The sequence below is a fragment of the Ambystoma mexicanum genome, chromosome 2p (genome assembly GCF_040938575.1).
Source record: "Ambystoma mexicanum isolate Mex_15411 chromosome 2p, UKY_AmexF1_1, whole genome shotgun sequence".
Taxonomy (NCBI): domain Eukaryota; kingdom Metazoa; phylum Chordata; class Amphibia; order Caudata; family Ambystomatidae; genus Ambystoma; species Ambystoma mexicanum.
In genome coordinates, this window is record NC_090923.1 from 992,476,197 (window position 1) to 992,492,556 (window position 16,360).

Consider the following 16,360-nt stretch of genomic DNA (forward strand, 5'->3'; position numbering starts at 1 on the left):
CTGAACATTGTGAAAAGCCAATAAAAGGAAGGCATTCTCTTGGCGTTTTGAGAAGCCCAAGACGACCAGGGAAAGAGTAATTACCCCCTGGTATTTGTGAATGTTGCAACAAGCCTGAGGAAAACTAAGAGAAGGGAGTCATTCTCTTGGTAGCAAGGTTTTACACAACTTGGTTAGAACTTTGTTTCTTTTTCCTAAGAGGAGAATTGCAACCAGCGGAAGGGAGACATTTCCCTGCTTGTGAACAGTGTTCGTCCAGAAGAAGGGCATCATTCTTGAGACTGATCCAGCTTAGTTAATTTATAAAGTGGAAGGGCTAGAGGTAGGATCTGGACACAGGATAGTGGACTTTTTAGTTACGGCCATTCGGAGCTCCTGCTTTTTTTTTTTTGGCAGGGAACCCCCACTCTTCGAGTTAGAAATAGTTAGGTTTTCACCTTTTCTTTTGAACTAAATATAAGTGTGTAGCAATCAACAGGTCACCCTTGCTTCGATTTCTTACTTCTGCACCTTTACCATCGTTCTCATTACAAAATAGCGGATTTGCTGCAACAATTTTGGCAAAAAAAGAAAAGCACAAACAAAAAAGACCCAAACAAAAAAAAAAACCACCATAAAAAAAATACTAAAAAAAAAAAAACACACACACACACGGTTTCGACACAGAAACCATTATACTTTCCCACGAAGTTCCTATGAATTTGGCTTGAGTGGTAGGCTCGCCAAATGGTTATTCATCTATACAGAATCTCCTTCGCAATAATATCTTCGTAACAATTTTGGAGATCACCAATAGAGAAAGTTCCCATAAGAGGGACTTCATGCTCATGAAGAGGTGAAAAGACAGCATTTGTTTCATGCAAAAAAGAGGGGCCTGAGAAATATTCCTAAAAAAACATGGACATTAAAGAACTTGTATGTCAGTGACAACTAAAACTACTCACCTCACCACACGCATTCAGCAGATGATGTAAAGCTACAATTAATATTAGCCCCCAACATTAAAAGTTATCAGGCCAAGGTCGAATTTTTGGACTTGCAAGTTAAACCCTTTTTTTATCAAGGGTCTAACATTCATGGTGCAAGGTTTAGCTTTTTTATAGTATATCTAGGAGTGTGAGTTTTGAATTCAAGTTTTATGATCGGGTTTTAGAAGAACTGAGGTTTTAATGCATGCGCTTTTCATGATATTTATATGGTCCATATTGATCATCCATGTTGTATTGCTTTTATGGTCTTTAAGACCGAAATAAAGCCAATTCTTACATTTTGTAAACCTTATGGTAGAAGCAGCAGGGCAGGTAAGCCAATTATTTGGAGAGGGAAACAAAAAAAGAAAAATTATGTTGACAGATGGGCAAAAAGCACAAAATATATCCACTGGATCTCTGAGAGGTCACATCCCTTCATACAGCTTTATACTAAATTCTTCTGAGAATGCCTCTATCCAGTTTGAGGGATTGCCCCAAAGGAACGAAAATCACAGATTAGACTGGACCTAACGCCCTCCCCCCAAAACAGCCACATTAATTGCGGATGGTGCAGGAGCACCGCAACAAAAGCCCTAAGGGCAGATTGATTTCAGCAAGAATTTGACAAAGATTGCAGAATCCCTGCTACTCTACGTGCACATCTCATTTAGTGACACTAACCGCACTCTCTCATGAAGGGGTCTTTGCCTCACATGCCCAAACAAACTTATCCCCCTTCTCCCTCGGTATCGTCGATTGCAAAATAATGCGATCTCATCTTGCTAGGTTAGGGAAATGGGCAAATGTGCCATCCACCCTGCGCCTTGTATAGAGAAAACATTTCAAAACCGGTTGTGGGAGTTGGGGGGGGGGGGGTGATGTACACAAAAAATGGTAATTCACCTATTACCGATGTATCTGATGGACATCAAAACTTTAAAAAAATGTGATAACAATTGTGATGAAAAACAATGAACAGAAAACACTTACATTTGTAGACATTTGTAGACAAAATGACAATATACTTGACTACATGCAATCCGATCAGACCAGCGCAGGGGCCTTTAGTATACAGAAGAATGTTTTGATAGAAAAGGTAATAACCCTCTGGTCACCTGCCAATCAATCAGTTTTACAAGGGCAGATGCTTTGTGAACATGTTCCTGGGCGTCTAAAACCAATGAGTCTTGACGCCCAGCTGTGACGGTCTGTGGTGGCATTTCCTGTCCAAACCTTTGGAATGTAGTTGCCCGTGTCCAGGATTCAAACCAACCACTAAATGTCCATTTCACAAATCCGAGTAGTGCATAGTTGTGAACAGTCGCAAATACTCCTTACCGGATTTAAACATTTTTTTTAAAAAAAAGTTCTCCAACGAGGGTACAGAGGTTGGGGGTTCCACAGCTTGCCAAATTTAGTTAAAGAACGGATGTGTTTGGTGCAGTCCCAAATCACTGCATTGCCTAGCCATGCCAAAACACCCTTTTTACTACTTGGCGTGCCAAGCGCCCACAGTCAAATGCCTGTGTGGCCAAGAGGATCACGGAGAGCCTTGCTGCGGCCCCTCGGCCCAACTTCAAGTCAGCCATTTAAAAGTGGCCCCCCTTTTTGGATTTAAAAGGATATTCAACTTCGACAGCACCCAATTCCTGATGCGTCCATCAGTTAAAGGCTCACTTGAAAAAAGCCAATCCCTATGCATTAAAATAGACTAATACTTGTACAACGTGGCTTAGAGGTTAGTTATAGCGCTGTGCTTTTCTGGAGCAGATCAGGTGTTGGCTGAAATTTTACTAGATTACCTAATAATTACCATTGCTAGCTGGACTAGCTGAAATGCAGTCATGTGTCGGAGGCATTAAAACCTCATGCTCATATTTGTAGGGAAATCTATACCCAAGAAAAGGATGCAAAGGAAAAATTATGAATTTAAAAATAAATCTGAACTGCATCCTGCGCACAACATCTGAAAAAGATGTGTGATCTTGGCAGCCCCTCTACAACAGGAGAATATGTCCAAAGTAACAGTCACGGCCGAAATAAATCTTACCAGAAGTATCCAGCAACCTTTTTTTTATTATATATAAAAGAACAGTCTAATTTGGGGATTAAGAGCATAGTATTTTATAGAAAAGTTTTTAAAAAAAACTAATTAGTGCCTGCATTGTGTCAGTTATCCATTACAAGATTGAGAATCAGGTTTGTAAAACATCTTTGGCTGGAGTTTAAAAAGTTGCACTATTTAAAGTGAGAATATCAGTGTGGAAGTGTAGAAAGCATAGGACTTTAAAATGGCACATCTGTGAATAAAGATACAAGAGGGGAACGCATTGCCCCAGGGCAATTAAAGTCTGGCCCAGAGGATGGGCTATAAATATTTGACAGTGCCTGTATCGAAGGGTCAAATCTTTTGCTTTTGCTCAGAAGCCAGGCCTTGCAGAGAAAATCATATGCCTTCTAAATTAAAATACATTCAAAAGCAGTGGTCTGCTCTCCAAATAATCAGACCTTCCCCATCAGTCAGGTCCTTCCAGGAGGATGCTATTCACACTTTCGGAGACCTGGAGTCGGCACAAGTGACAGAAATGGGCTGTAATCACGTAAGGGGCTGGGACTTGTGTCAACAAATGCCCCTCCGAAGCCCAATTTCAAACAGCCTGCTGAAGAGTGCCATGGCAACCACATTCATAAATGAACCAGCTCGGAGTTTCAAAACGGACAACACCATGTGGCATTTAGCAGGCCGGGTTTGGAAAGCCATTTCATATTGGGATTCATCCCATTATAGGAAAATAAAAATAAAATGTACTTTGTACATTTCACATACGGAATCAAATTTTTGTTTATAACTTTTGATGGAAAGTCAGAAGCTTACTTGAAAAAATAAATGTTGAGGGTGAAAAGCTCCATCCGTTGAATGTAAAATTACATTTTTTGGACATTTTTTTAATTGTGCAAATTAGACAATTGTAGAAATTATTTGCACCAAAAAGTTGCACATTAGTGGTTCACACATCCACCGTTTGTGCTGGTGAGGCAGTCTGTAAACTGGGAAGAAGATTGTTGTGTCAAAGCAGAGAATAAAAAAACAAATCTGTAAACCCCACATCATGTCATGTTAAAATCAGACTAGGATCATTTGATTCACCCGAGTGAGAGCAATCTGACCAACTAATTAGTAACATGATTACATGTGGGGGAATATGACATTTCTGAAATTACAATTGCTTAATGCAGAAATCTACAAGATGACATCACATAAAATGGAAGGAAAAATGGGTATAGAAGTTACTCCCCTTACACCGCCTTCTTCATTAAGATGGCCAATGAGTATGAAGGAGATGGTTTACACTGACTAATTAGATTAGAGAAGATATAGTGAGAGGCATTTCTAGTTACTAGCTCACTGACTGGAAGGAGAGAAAGGAGATCAGTAAGGAGAATAGGCGGCTTTCCTTTGGACCCATTTTGGATTACTAGCAGTGCACTGTAAGAAATCAGGTTGTGGACATCTTGCTGACTGATGATGCCTGCCTGTCTGAAAGACCGTCACAAAATAAAAATCATATGCAAGTACATTAAGGGGGAGGAATTTGGAGGGGAGCTATGCTCTAGAGGGCAATAGATTCAATCCCAGCCCTCTATTTTGTGAAAGTACTGTAGAGGGGAGGGGCGGGGGAATAAAAATTGACTATACATCCTGGGAAAGCAGTACAGATTTCAGAAGCGTATGTGCTTCTGATAAAAATGGATCCGAATGGTGTGTATATTGCGAGATTCCCCCACTCCCCTCACTGTGTACATACATAGAAACATAATTTAGTTGAAGTCATTTCCTGGTTACATCACCAAGCAGAGTTTGGTTACTGGTGCTGAACCAGTCAAGAATAATGGACGGTGTACATTAGTGGTTCATACTATGTTGCCCATTGAAAATAAATTTGCACTTTTATACGTTAGTTTATTTGTAGTTTTTATAAAGTGCTACTTGCCCATAGTGCAATCGAGGCAAGTGAAGGGAATCTAGCAAGCACGCATGTTGAACATAAGTTTTCATTTTGCAAGCGAGTCGCATGCGGGAATGTAAGTAGCGTGCCTTTAAATTTAGTTCTGGAATTCAGTTTGAGAGCTCACAGGTCTATTGGGGCGAGAGGACGTGTTTATTTGCAATCAATACATGGAGAGATTTAGATAGGCAGAGATGTCCCGATGTAATTTCGTTTTTTCCAAATGAAAGCTTTAGCCTAAAAACCCATACATTTTTCAATCTATGGCGCATGTGTGCTCAAATGTATAGATGGTGATGTGTGAGTGTACAAAGTCTATATTCAAGTAAATGTAGCAGTGAAAAGTGATGCGATCAGTGTATTGACCATTCTACGGACAACCATCCTAATAGGCCAGGTGTCATTCAGAATGCGCAAGTGTGTGGGAAGGGGGCAGGGACAGTGCAGTACATGGCAAAGATGATAGCAATAAGTAAGTAGCGGCCAGCATGTGGCAAGTGTATGGTAAGTGCAGACATCAGGTGGCAAGGGCTGGGAGGGGGACTGTCCGGATACACAGACATTCGCCAAGTGTGGGGGTTGCCAGGTGGGCAATGCAGGTGTGAAACGCTGGTGGGGAAGGACCTGGTCCCGAGATCAGAGGGTGTCCAGGTAGCCAGTGCAGTTCCAGTTATAACTAGGTCGTCAGCAGAGGAGGGGAGGAGAAAAAGCAGAAGCAAAGAGAAAGGTTTTGAGGAGCTTCCGGAACCGGAGATGGTTCTCCTCCAGTTTAAGGAGGCAGGGAGGCTGTCCCAGAGGGAGGCTCCAGCTGAGGAAAGATCTCCCACCAACTTGTTGCTTTGAGAAGCGACTGACCCTGAGGGAGTTGGAGGCTGATGAGCGAAGATCTCGAGAAGGGAGATATTTAGGAAGAAAGAGTTGGAGGTATTGAGGCACCAGGCCCCAGACGGCCTTGTGGACAATGTAGAGGGTTTTGAACTTAATCCTCACAGCCACTGGGAGCCAGTGCAGAGATTTCAGTCCTGGAGAGATGCGATCCCTGGGCTTGAGGCCAAGGACAAGTCTTGCAGTCCTGTTCTGGATAAGTTGCAGAGGGCAGATAGTAGAAGCAGTCAGATTTAGAAAGAGGCTGTTGCAGTAGTCAAGCCTAGAGAGGACCAGGGCTCTGGACACAGTGAGCTTCTGGGGGAAGGAGAGGAAATGAAGAATACCTCTGAGGAGGTGCAGCTGGTAGTGTGACTTCTTAGAGACATCAGAGATTTAATTTAGGTTGTTTGGTATACGGACATGGAAAGCATCACCACTGCAGACCTCTCCAACATACAAGCAGAATTCGAATACACAATACATTATCCATATTCCCAGATAAGACTTGTTGAAACCTCATTTTATGGGTATACCTAAAACTAAAATAATAAAATAATAAAAATAAATAATAAATGTTAAAACAGACCCTCACCTCCGTTTTGCAGGTGCTACACAGCGAAAGCCTCTCCTGTGGCCCAGTTTCAGTTGCTTTGGGTTACTTGGACTGTGCTTCCGAGGAGTCTCAGACTCCTCCTTTTCCTTCTTCGGGATGGCCCTCACAGAGTCACCCGTTGCCTATCCGCTGCATACTCCACAACTGGCGAGTTGGAGCGGGACTTTCTGCGTCAGTGTGCTGTCGGTTTGGATTCAGTTCTACCTTTGCAGAATTCTCTCTGGTATCTCCAGGGGTAGATGGAATTTCCTACAATCACAAATGGGCAAATTATTAGTGACCATAAGATTCAAAAGGTTGCCATTCTATAGAACGGTTCCAGAGTTTCAAACTCCTTGTTCAATCCTAACTGTTCTGGTGCAGAATGCTGTCCGCTCTAGTAAACATCAGTCTTAACCACAATCTTCCAAACACCAAAACTTTAAGCTTGTATAAGCACGCAAGGGGAGAGAGAAACCTGCCGCAGATTTCCAATGGGAGTGAAAAATAAATCCCAGGTTACCTTGTCACGTGGTCGAAGTTAGGATTAGAGAATCAAAAGCGTCCAGATCAGGGAGCAAAATTCATACCCCAATCATCATTGGCCAGAAGCCTCCAGTCCCTCGAAAGACAAAGTTACAGATAGCACAAACACCAAACCCAAGCAGCTGGTTCCATGTAATGTCGCCACAAAAATCTCGCCATGCAAAAATAGCGCCGAAAAATTGCTGTTTTTTGTGGCGACATTATTGCATGGAACATGCAGGGGACACCCCCGCAACCCCCAAACTTTTTTTTTCTTTTTTAAAATTATTTTTTTTTTTTGCCCCTGTCCCCATATATATGGTCACCCAAATAATATTGCCACAACATTTTCCCGGCAATATTATTTACGGCGACCATATATATATGGGAATATTATTACCTGATACCAAGCAGCTTAATGAAAGGCATGGCAACTGGGAGCCCTCAACATATGCTCTAGAAGCATCGATGCAATCCCACTGGGGAAACCCGTTCTACAAAACAAAGTCCTGAAGCAGAATATTTTCATTCAAAGTTCGGTAACTTTTTTTCTGATTAACATCTTTTGTTGGAGTTGCTTCACGCCCGCCGTAATCACCAGACGCTTTAAAGAACCAATTCTATTTTCAAATATAAAGGCCCATGTTATCCCATTGGCAGTACCACCATGTCATTGGACAGCATTATTTAGGCCAATAGTCATCTAGGAGGTGGGAGGACCTGGCTTCAGGCCTGAAGCAAGGTCACTTAACGTGGGCCTGGAAGTACAGTTGCCGGCAGGGTCGTCCCAGCAGACTGTTAACATTGGTATTAGCACCCACAGTAAAATAGATAACATGCAAGTGTTCAATCCACGAAAAGAAAGCCAAACGAAGATGGCCGTCATGGAAACAGTGGCCCCGGAATCAACCCCGTTTAATTTCCGAGGGAGACATTCCAGAACCGGGGGCAGCAGATCAGAATGAGGTGGCCATGGCTCGACTGCAGAAGGCGGCAAGTGCCACTTTCTTTTTTATTTATTTATTTTATTTTTTAACTGCGGTCTGGTGAGTATTTGAGCAGAGCAGGCCATAAAGACAACAGCACACACATGCCGATTCAAGCAGAAGCAACACAACACAGGTTTATACTGTTGACTATAGCAGAGATGGCCTTGCACGTTAGTGGATTAGCACTCGTACCCTGGCGCCAATTAGCTCAAAATCATTACAGGGGGCCCGGCAAAGCAACGGCACATCATTCGGGTCAACCAGAAGTGTGAACAACAGATCCGAGTCCTCGCTCACCATATACGGAAGGATCAGACACCATCATACATGTCTCTTCTAAAATCTACTCCATCCCATGATTGTGCGTCATGAGCCATGGGTTACCAGTGGCTAGTTGAGTTCTACGCGCCTTGTTCCGTTGTCAACTCTACTCGCACAATAGGGGGCCCAGTGTAGGATTCCACACACCCACAATGATATTACTGACTAAACCTTGCATGGTCGAGGTGTCAACATTAAGAAGCCATTGGGGCAGAAGGGACGGGCCTGGCAGAGAACCTGTTTGGGAAATGATCTAATGGATTTCTTGGCCAGCCTTCCTGGTGGGCACCCCTCATACAGACACAATCTATAAAGGGGGGGGGGGGTGGCGGAGGCGTTTTCTTCACCACCGTGGACCTCGTGCTACTCTGCCAGGAAAGCCACCAGGCCTCTGCCGCCGCCCTTTAATCTGTGCCACCAATCCTTCCTGCGTACAGCTACTCTTCTGGCTCGCCCCTGCCTTGAAGAATTTAGGTGCAGTTTGCACAATACACATGTTTTCTAAGATCCTATTATTTTTACAAGTCAAGGTTAAAGATGAGGCAAGTCAAACCCTGGTTTAGGGAACTTGGTAGGCTAAAGCACATTGGACAAACAAGATCCGTCTTCAGGTAACAAACATTTACCAAAAATCTAACTACTCACTGCAGGATGCAATAAAAACAGAAGGTGATGAAAGGCCAATCACAACTGAGTAAGAGGGGCCAGGGGGGCAAACAAACACTAGGTTAATGGGAGAGATAAGCCGACCCCCTTTCTTTAATCACCTGTTCATTTTGCAACCCTTCCCTTCGCATACTTCAAACTTTAGTCATTGTAGCCCAGGAAAGGCTGTCTAATAGTCGTTCGACCGGTCCTTCCTCAATGCTGAACAGCATCCAAAGTCCCAGTCATTTAGCCAGGGTTCAACCTTTGCCTTGTGCCCGGTTTCCTATAGCCTCCACACTTTGCACAAGTCAGTCCCCTTAGGATTCATTTTTAGTTTTGGAATTGGGTGGCAGCGCCACCTATGAGCCAAAACTATTGCACTAGAGTACAGCTAGGGAGAAATGGCATACGAGAGGGACACAAAGCGTGTAGGCGTTCGGTTATTTACCCACCCATTGGCAACCCATAGCCATGCTAATCCCTATGGCCTTTCCTATCCATTTCCTTCCCCTCCCTAACAAAACACATCCTCCTGGGATCTCTGAGATGGTTTATCAAGCCTTACCATTAAACTTTGAATTACACTGGCAGGCACTTCGAGCACAAAGTAGTCTTGAGAGTTAAGGATTTAAATTGGAGCTGTAAATACACCACTGGTGTAATAAAAATGTCTCAACTAGGTTTGCCTTCAGCCATTCCATTGACAAGCACTATACATGTCGTTCACTGAAGTACAGTTAGAAACATGTATTAGCAAAATCACCAGTTTTGGCCTTGTGTAAAAGTATTAGGCATTTGCCAGGCACTGCTATTATGTGCTCAGGTAGTCACACCATTTTGCAGCCACAACCATCAATGGCCAGTTAATGCCACTACTGCAGTGCCTGGCAAATGCCTTTCTCATGCCTACAACACAAGCACAAACTGTTGCCATTGCCAATACTTTTTAGATTGTTACACTTAGGCGTGGAAACATGCTGTAGAACTAAGCACTGCCTAGTTCATACGGCGTGGAAACAGGCTGTAGAACTAAGCACTGCCTAGTTCATACCAACAATACATGTTTTAGAATATACGAGTTTTAGGGAAAAATCCACTGTGGTGAATCCTTTTTTTAAGGATTACCTGCAGCAAAACTTGCTAAAAGGCCAGGCCAGTGGTTCCCTGCAAATCGCCAGGAGTCGGTGAAACGAGGCACAGCGAGATCGAATCATTGGACTAGTACCAACAGTTACGACGAGGAAGTAGGAATTATTTCGAAACTTTCGAAATAAATACATTTAAACAACAAAAAAAAGGTATCATGATACATTTTATCAAACAAGATTGAGAATGTGTGCATAACACCAACCCCCCCGCCCCCACTTTCACCCAGAATCGAGGCACAGGAATCTGTGTAGAAGCATATTCTTATTCACTGTGCCGGGCAGGTCCCGTCACTCTGCAGGAATCTGTGTATAACACTGTGCCGAGCATGCCCCGTCACTCTGCAGGAATCAGTGTATAAGCATATTCTTATTCACTGTGCCGGGCAGGCCCCCGTCACTCTGCAGGAATCTGTGTATAAGCATATTCTTATTCACTGTGCCGGGCAGGCCCCCGTCACTCTGCAGGAATATGTGTATAAGCATTTTCTTATGCACTGTGTAGGGCATGCCCCCCGTCACTTTGCAGGAATCTGTATAAGCATATTCTTATTCACTGTGCCGGGCAGGCCCCCATCTCTCTGCAGGAATATGTGTATAAGCATTTTCTTATGCAGGCCCCCGTCACTCTGCAGGAATCAGTGTATAAGCATATTCTTATTCACTGTGCCGGGCACTCTGCAGGAATCAGTGTATAAGCATATTCTTATTCACTGTGCCGGGCATGCCCCCGTCACTCTGCAGGAATATGTGTATAAGCATTTTCTTATGCAGGCCCCCGTCACTCTGCAGGAATCAGTGTATAAGCATATTCTTATTCACTGTGCCGGGCAGGCCCCCGTCACTCTGCAGGAATATGTGTATAAGCATTTTCTTATGCACTGTGTAGGGCATGCCCCCGTCACTCTGCAGGAATATGTATAAGCATATTCTTATTCACTGTGCCGGGCAGGCCCCCATCTCTCTGCAGGAATATGTGTATAAGCATTTTCTTATGCACTGTGTAGGGCATGCCCCCGTCACTCTGCAGGAATCTGTATAAGCATATTCTTATTCACTGTGCCGGGCAGGCCCCCATCTCTCTGCAGGAATATGTGTATAAGCATTTTCTTATGCAGACCCCCGTCACTCTGCAGGAATCAGTGTATAAGCATATTCTTATTCACTGTGCCGGGCAGGCCCCCGTCACTCTGCAGGAATATGTGTATAAGCATTTTCTTATGCACTGTGTAGGGCATGCCCCCATCACTCTGCAGGAATCTGTATAAGCATATTCTTATTCACTGTGCCGGGCAGGCCCCCATCTCTCTGCAGGAATATGTGTATAAGCATTTTCTTATGCAGACCCCCGTCACTCTGCAGGAATATGTGTATAGGCATTTTCTTATGCACTGTGCCTGCATGCCCCGTCACTCTGCGGTGCACTGTCACTCTAGCAGGTACCAAAAAGGTATCCCCCACACCTGATTTTATTTAATTGGTCATTTATAATGCGCCCAATACCCAGAGGGTTCCAAGCGCCGACCCGAGGATCGAACCTGTGTTGCTCCGCATCGTCTTGCTTCAGGGGAGAGCGTGTTGCCCCGAGCTACCCTCCCGAGACAAGACCTTATTTGTAACACATGTTCCGCTTTGGCACTTCTGTATTTGTTAATACTTCTGTATTTGTTAATTGACAATCATTTCCTTTGTGCCCATTTGACAAAAGGAGTATTAAATATCTTTATGTTGGCAAATACAGACTGACTGTCAAGTTAACAAGAAGTCTACAGACTAGCGCTCTGCAAAAAGGTGCCAAGCGGAACATAAAGCATATTCTTAATAGTTAACAGTTTAAAAATCTGGATGTCTCCATAGACAAACGCTGGTGAGGTAGCTCAGTAAGACATCACGTGCCCCAAGTATGGAGTTCAGCTTGCAGGACACAGGGATAAAGCTACGCAGGAGTGACCTAACCCAGCAACCCTAAAGATAATGGGTGCATCGGCCACTTTAAAATACTCCAACAAAAATAGAAAATAGGCACACAGGAGCTGGTCTCCCGGTTTTCATCCACACAGCTCCACAGGCATGTTTGGACCAGTACTACACACAGTGCCAGAGGAAGAAACTAATATTGTTACTGGCTAATCCAAGTTGTACAAATGTACCTTTTAAGGTGCATGAGTAGCTAGGTGCAAAGAAGCGAATATGAAAATATTACTGCTTTACAGTTAACATAATTTTTACACTCCAATTAAATACTCCCGTTGGGAATAGCGCTGACTTTTTACTCACAACTTTAAAAATTAGGGAGTCAAATACTGCCACTTCAAAAATCTTATCTGGAGCACTAATTGGAAGGCAGGGTAGATCATTAAATTGGGTGGTAAACAGCAGGAGTCCCCAACAAAGGGCCAAAATATAAACAGGAGATTCGAGGTCATGAAACGTTATATGCCTTGGTGGGCCCCAGCCTTCCAGATTCTGGCAGGCTCGCCTGCCCGCGCCCCCAAACCCGTCAAGTTGAAACAAGGTATTAATGGTAGAACTCGCTCCTTGAGGGCAGCTCTTCTTCACAGTGGCATCTGCTGCTCTGCTCTCGCTCCACGGGCTTCAGACTTAAGCTTTTGAAACTCACTTACATCCAGTTTTGAACCATCTCCCCACTAATTGACTCTCCCTCCCGATCATCACCACATTGCCATTGGTGACTCACTCCCCTCTCTGCTGCTCCATCCACAGACTTCACTTTCCTCTGTCCACTCTTTGCCCACTCATTCAAATGGAAACTCCAGTTACCTTATTCTCTTCTCCACCGCATCGATTCCCTCCGATCACCATCGCCTTTGCCTCAAATCTCTACCCCTGCTTCTTTCTCACTCTCTCCATCTTCTAAAACTATTACTAAGCACATTGCCTTCACCAAACTTCCCTGACTACCTCTCTGACCTAAACCACTCCCTCTCCTCCTACGCTGAACATTTCCATGAAACTGAAGCAGCCTTCACTAACTCGAACACTGCTCTTTATGCTCCCTACTGCACTCACTCCTGAATCCTGCTCTCCACATCCTTCGAATACACCTCTCATCCACAACCTGAAAAAGCTTAACACTTGGCAGAGGTCAAGATAATCCTCCGATCACCAACACTCTCACTGCTCTTCAGAACATTTAGTCTACTATGGACTGCCCAATGCAACTTCTCTCTCCCTCATGTCATCTCAATCTTCCCAACCAAGGCACCTCCAAAAATCTCTCCTCAATTCCTTCACCTCCATGTCATCGTCTCTTTCTGCAAATTATCTTGCGCTCTACTTTGCATCAAACATTGTGACCATTCACAATACGGTAGCTAATTACTTTCTACTGCCTCCTTCTGCTCACTTGTTGCTACCACTCCTACCCTCTTTTCCTGTTGCTATGCTATCGTTTGCCCCCACCAACCCAGATATTGCTCTACTCATCAAGGCAACCCCTCTGCCCCACCCTGTCCCCTCTCATTGCTCCCAGTGTTGCTCCACATCTTACCACCCTCTTCAACGCCTCTCTCAACAATGCCACTTTACACTCATCCGAGAAGACAGCTACAGTTATCCCGCTCCTTAAGAAACCTGGTCTCGATCCTAAATGTACTACCACACTATTCCAAAATCCTCAAGTGATTAGTATTCAATCGACTCACTGAGTTCCTTGATGCTCAAAACTTTCGGGACCCTCTTTAATCTGGGTTCCAACTTCTGCATTCTACCAAGAAAGCTCTCTTCAATATCAGCAACTATCTCTTTCAGCACGTAAACCCCTCTTTGCGACCTCTCTGCCGCTTCCGATATGGTCAACCATTCTGACCTTCTCTCTACATTATCTCTCCTTGGCATGAGAGCGAGAAGGCCCTCGCTTGGTTTGCTTCATAACTTACTCCCAGACGCCTTAGGGTGTTATGGAGCAGCCATACCTCCCCACTCACCCCCCCCCCTTACTGTTGTGAGTTCCAAGGGTCTGTCCTTGGTCCACTTCTCTTCACTCTCCATCAGTGGTGAAAGTGTAGGAAAGGAAGTAGTGGAACTGTGTTCTCTACTGGCCTGACACCATCTTCACACAAACCCCATTGCCACACCCCCTGCCACAGACAATACAAACCCACATTCACCTGCTGTTTAAGGAAATGTTCAGTGCATTGCACTGAAGTGCAAGTTTCAACTTCTTCCTACACTTTTATATTAAAATAAAACCTTTCTGGAACAGTTTCATTTTTAAATAAAAGCATAGGAACAGTACAACTTAAAGTAGAGGAGAACCACTCCCACCCACTTCGACCACTCCTCTCCAGACTTCAGCTCTTGGTGCCCTGAACTCCTCTTACAGCTTTCCCCCGCCCCATCAACTCCTCACTAACAACACTCCGATCTTCTCCGTTCACTCCTTATCCGACAAGCTGTTGTCAAACATTTCCAACTGTCTCTCTACCATCAAATATTGGATAGCATTTCACTCGCTCATACTCAGCTCCTCCAAGACTGAAGTTAACCCCTTTCTATTGTAGAGGAGGTCCCAAACACAGGCCACACTCCAACCGTCCATTTTGAAGTACCAGGAACATTCACACCGAGATATGTGATGTATGATCAGCAAATAAACCAGCAGAGAGCCGCAGTGGGGCTCTGTGCATTACCTATCAGAAGAACGATGCCTATCGAAGTACCAGTACCGAGGAAACCATGGACAGTAAGGTACCCATTGAGAAATCCATATCAACAAATGAGACGAACCGAAGATCGCCCGAGTACAGTCCCTGAAGAAAACAAAAAGGTCCCAATGGAAGATGAATGGTGACGTCACGAGAACCCGAACTGACTCACCTACAGAAGAAATGACGACCAGAGAATGACGCAAAGAGATGAAACGCCATGAACAAGGATATCTTGAACTTTGAGTGTGAAGGCAATGTCAAATGTAAGAAGCTTAAGCTGTAAGCATGGCAAATATATTTGACCAGATTACACATGTACATATGCTTGGAAACGCAAGAAAGCTAAGAGAATCGTGCAGCTTGCTATGCTTAGTAGAGGGATATTGCTGCAAGTGCCATATACAATCTACCTCAAATAAAGCACTTTATATGAAGTATACTTCCACTTTGCACAAAAGAAGTATCAACAAATAGTACTATGGCCATTAGAGAAAGGTTTTACATTCAACAAAATCAGGAGCCGAGCGGCAGAAACGAAACTCAGCAGAGGCAACTCGTGCCTAGGGAACCAAGGTCACATCCATCAAAATGAACGAGCAGTAGCTACAATTAACTGAAGCAAGGACCAGAATATGCTGCTTTGAAGGGGCAAGATAAGGCAAAGGCAGGTGGTGGGTGAACATAAAATCAAATACACGAAGTGTTGAAGAAAAGGCAAATCCACAGTGTCTGAATCACGTGACCAAACGAACAGAGCAAGACCCCCACACCTCCGCATGGCTGTGAGCCAGGAAAAGATATCTAGACATAAGATGCAGTCTCGAGGCCAACCACAGCAAAATAATTGACACATAGCCACTAAAGTGATAATTGATTGATTGGAGGAAGGCCGGGTGAGTTGAGGGGCACCCTGCACCTGGCCGACCATTCTGCGTGCTGCTAAGCAAAGTGAGAAAGTATGCCTGGGGTTGGTGCCAACCCAATCACAATGGACCAAGTAATCTAGGGTGCTTTAGTTAGTAGAACAAATGGGACGTTGTATTTTTAGTGACGTCTGCAGTAGTCCTTTTTGAAGGAAGGGCTTAGATGCCCACCTGACAGTGTTTACCCAATCCCCTCACTCTGTTACCATATACAGATATAGTACCTATAGTAAAGTTATCTTTTCCGAACCAATAGAATTGCATGCCAACTTTTGAGTGTTACACGTCAATGATGAAGAGTTTTCAGTATAAATGTTAGAATTTTTATGAAGTTATTGGAGTTGAAGCGAGAAGGAAGATTGCACCATTGCTGATATTCAGGACTGTTTTTTTGTACGCGTCATTAAACGGACTAACTTTGCCAAACCGTTGGGTTGTCCTCATTGATTAGTGTTGAGGTATTTATCTGCACCCCCATCAATCTCACAGGTGCTGCTATCTTGTCTTAAAGTGCTTCTGAGCAAACTCTGACTCTATGGGCCGGTCGAGGATCTCGGAGCGCACTATCCAAACAGGATCTCTTTCTCTCCTCTTCTCTCCAGACTACCTTCCTTACTCTGCGTCCGCTCATAGCCTTGGTGTCATCTTCAACCCATCACACAACAACTTCATGCTATTCATCTCCAAATCTGCCACTGCAGC

At 44.1% G+C, this 16,360-nt stretch overlaps 1 protein-coding gene across 2 annotated transcripts in view; it reads right to left on the bottom strand.

Moving 5' to 3' along the window:
- LOC138567002 (N-acetyllactosaminide beta-1,3-N-acetylglucosaminyltransferase 2-like) overlaps positions 1-16,360 on the bottom strand; it is a 185,267-nt gene that overhangs the window by 70,083 nt on the left and 98,824 nt on the right. The window contains exon 2 of one of the 2 annotated variants that reach the window (XM_069644805.1): positions 6,438-6,707. The exons of the other annotated variant lie outside the window; for it this stretch is intronic. The gene's annotated coding sequence lies outside the window, so the exon portion shown is untranslated. The remainder of the gene's footprint in view (positions 1-6,437; positions 6,708-16,360) is intronic. 2 annotated transcript variants of the gene reach the window in all.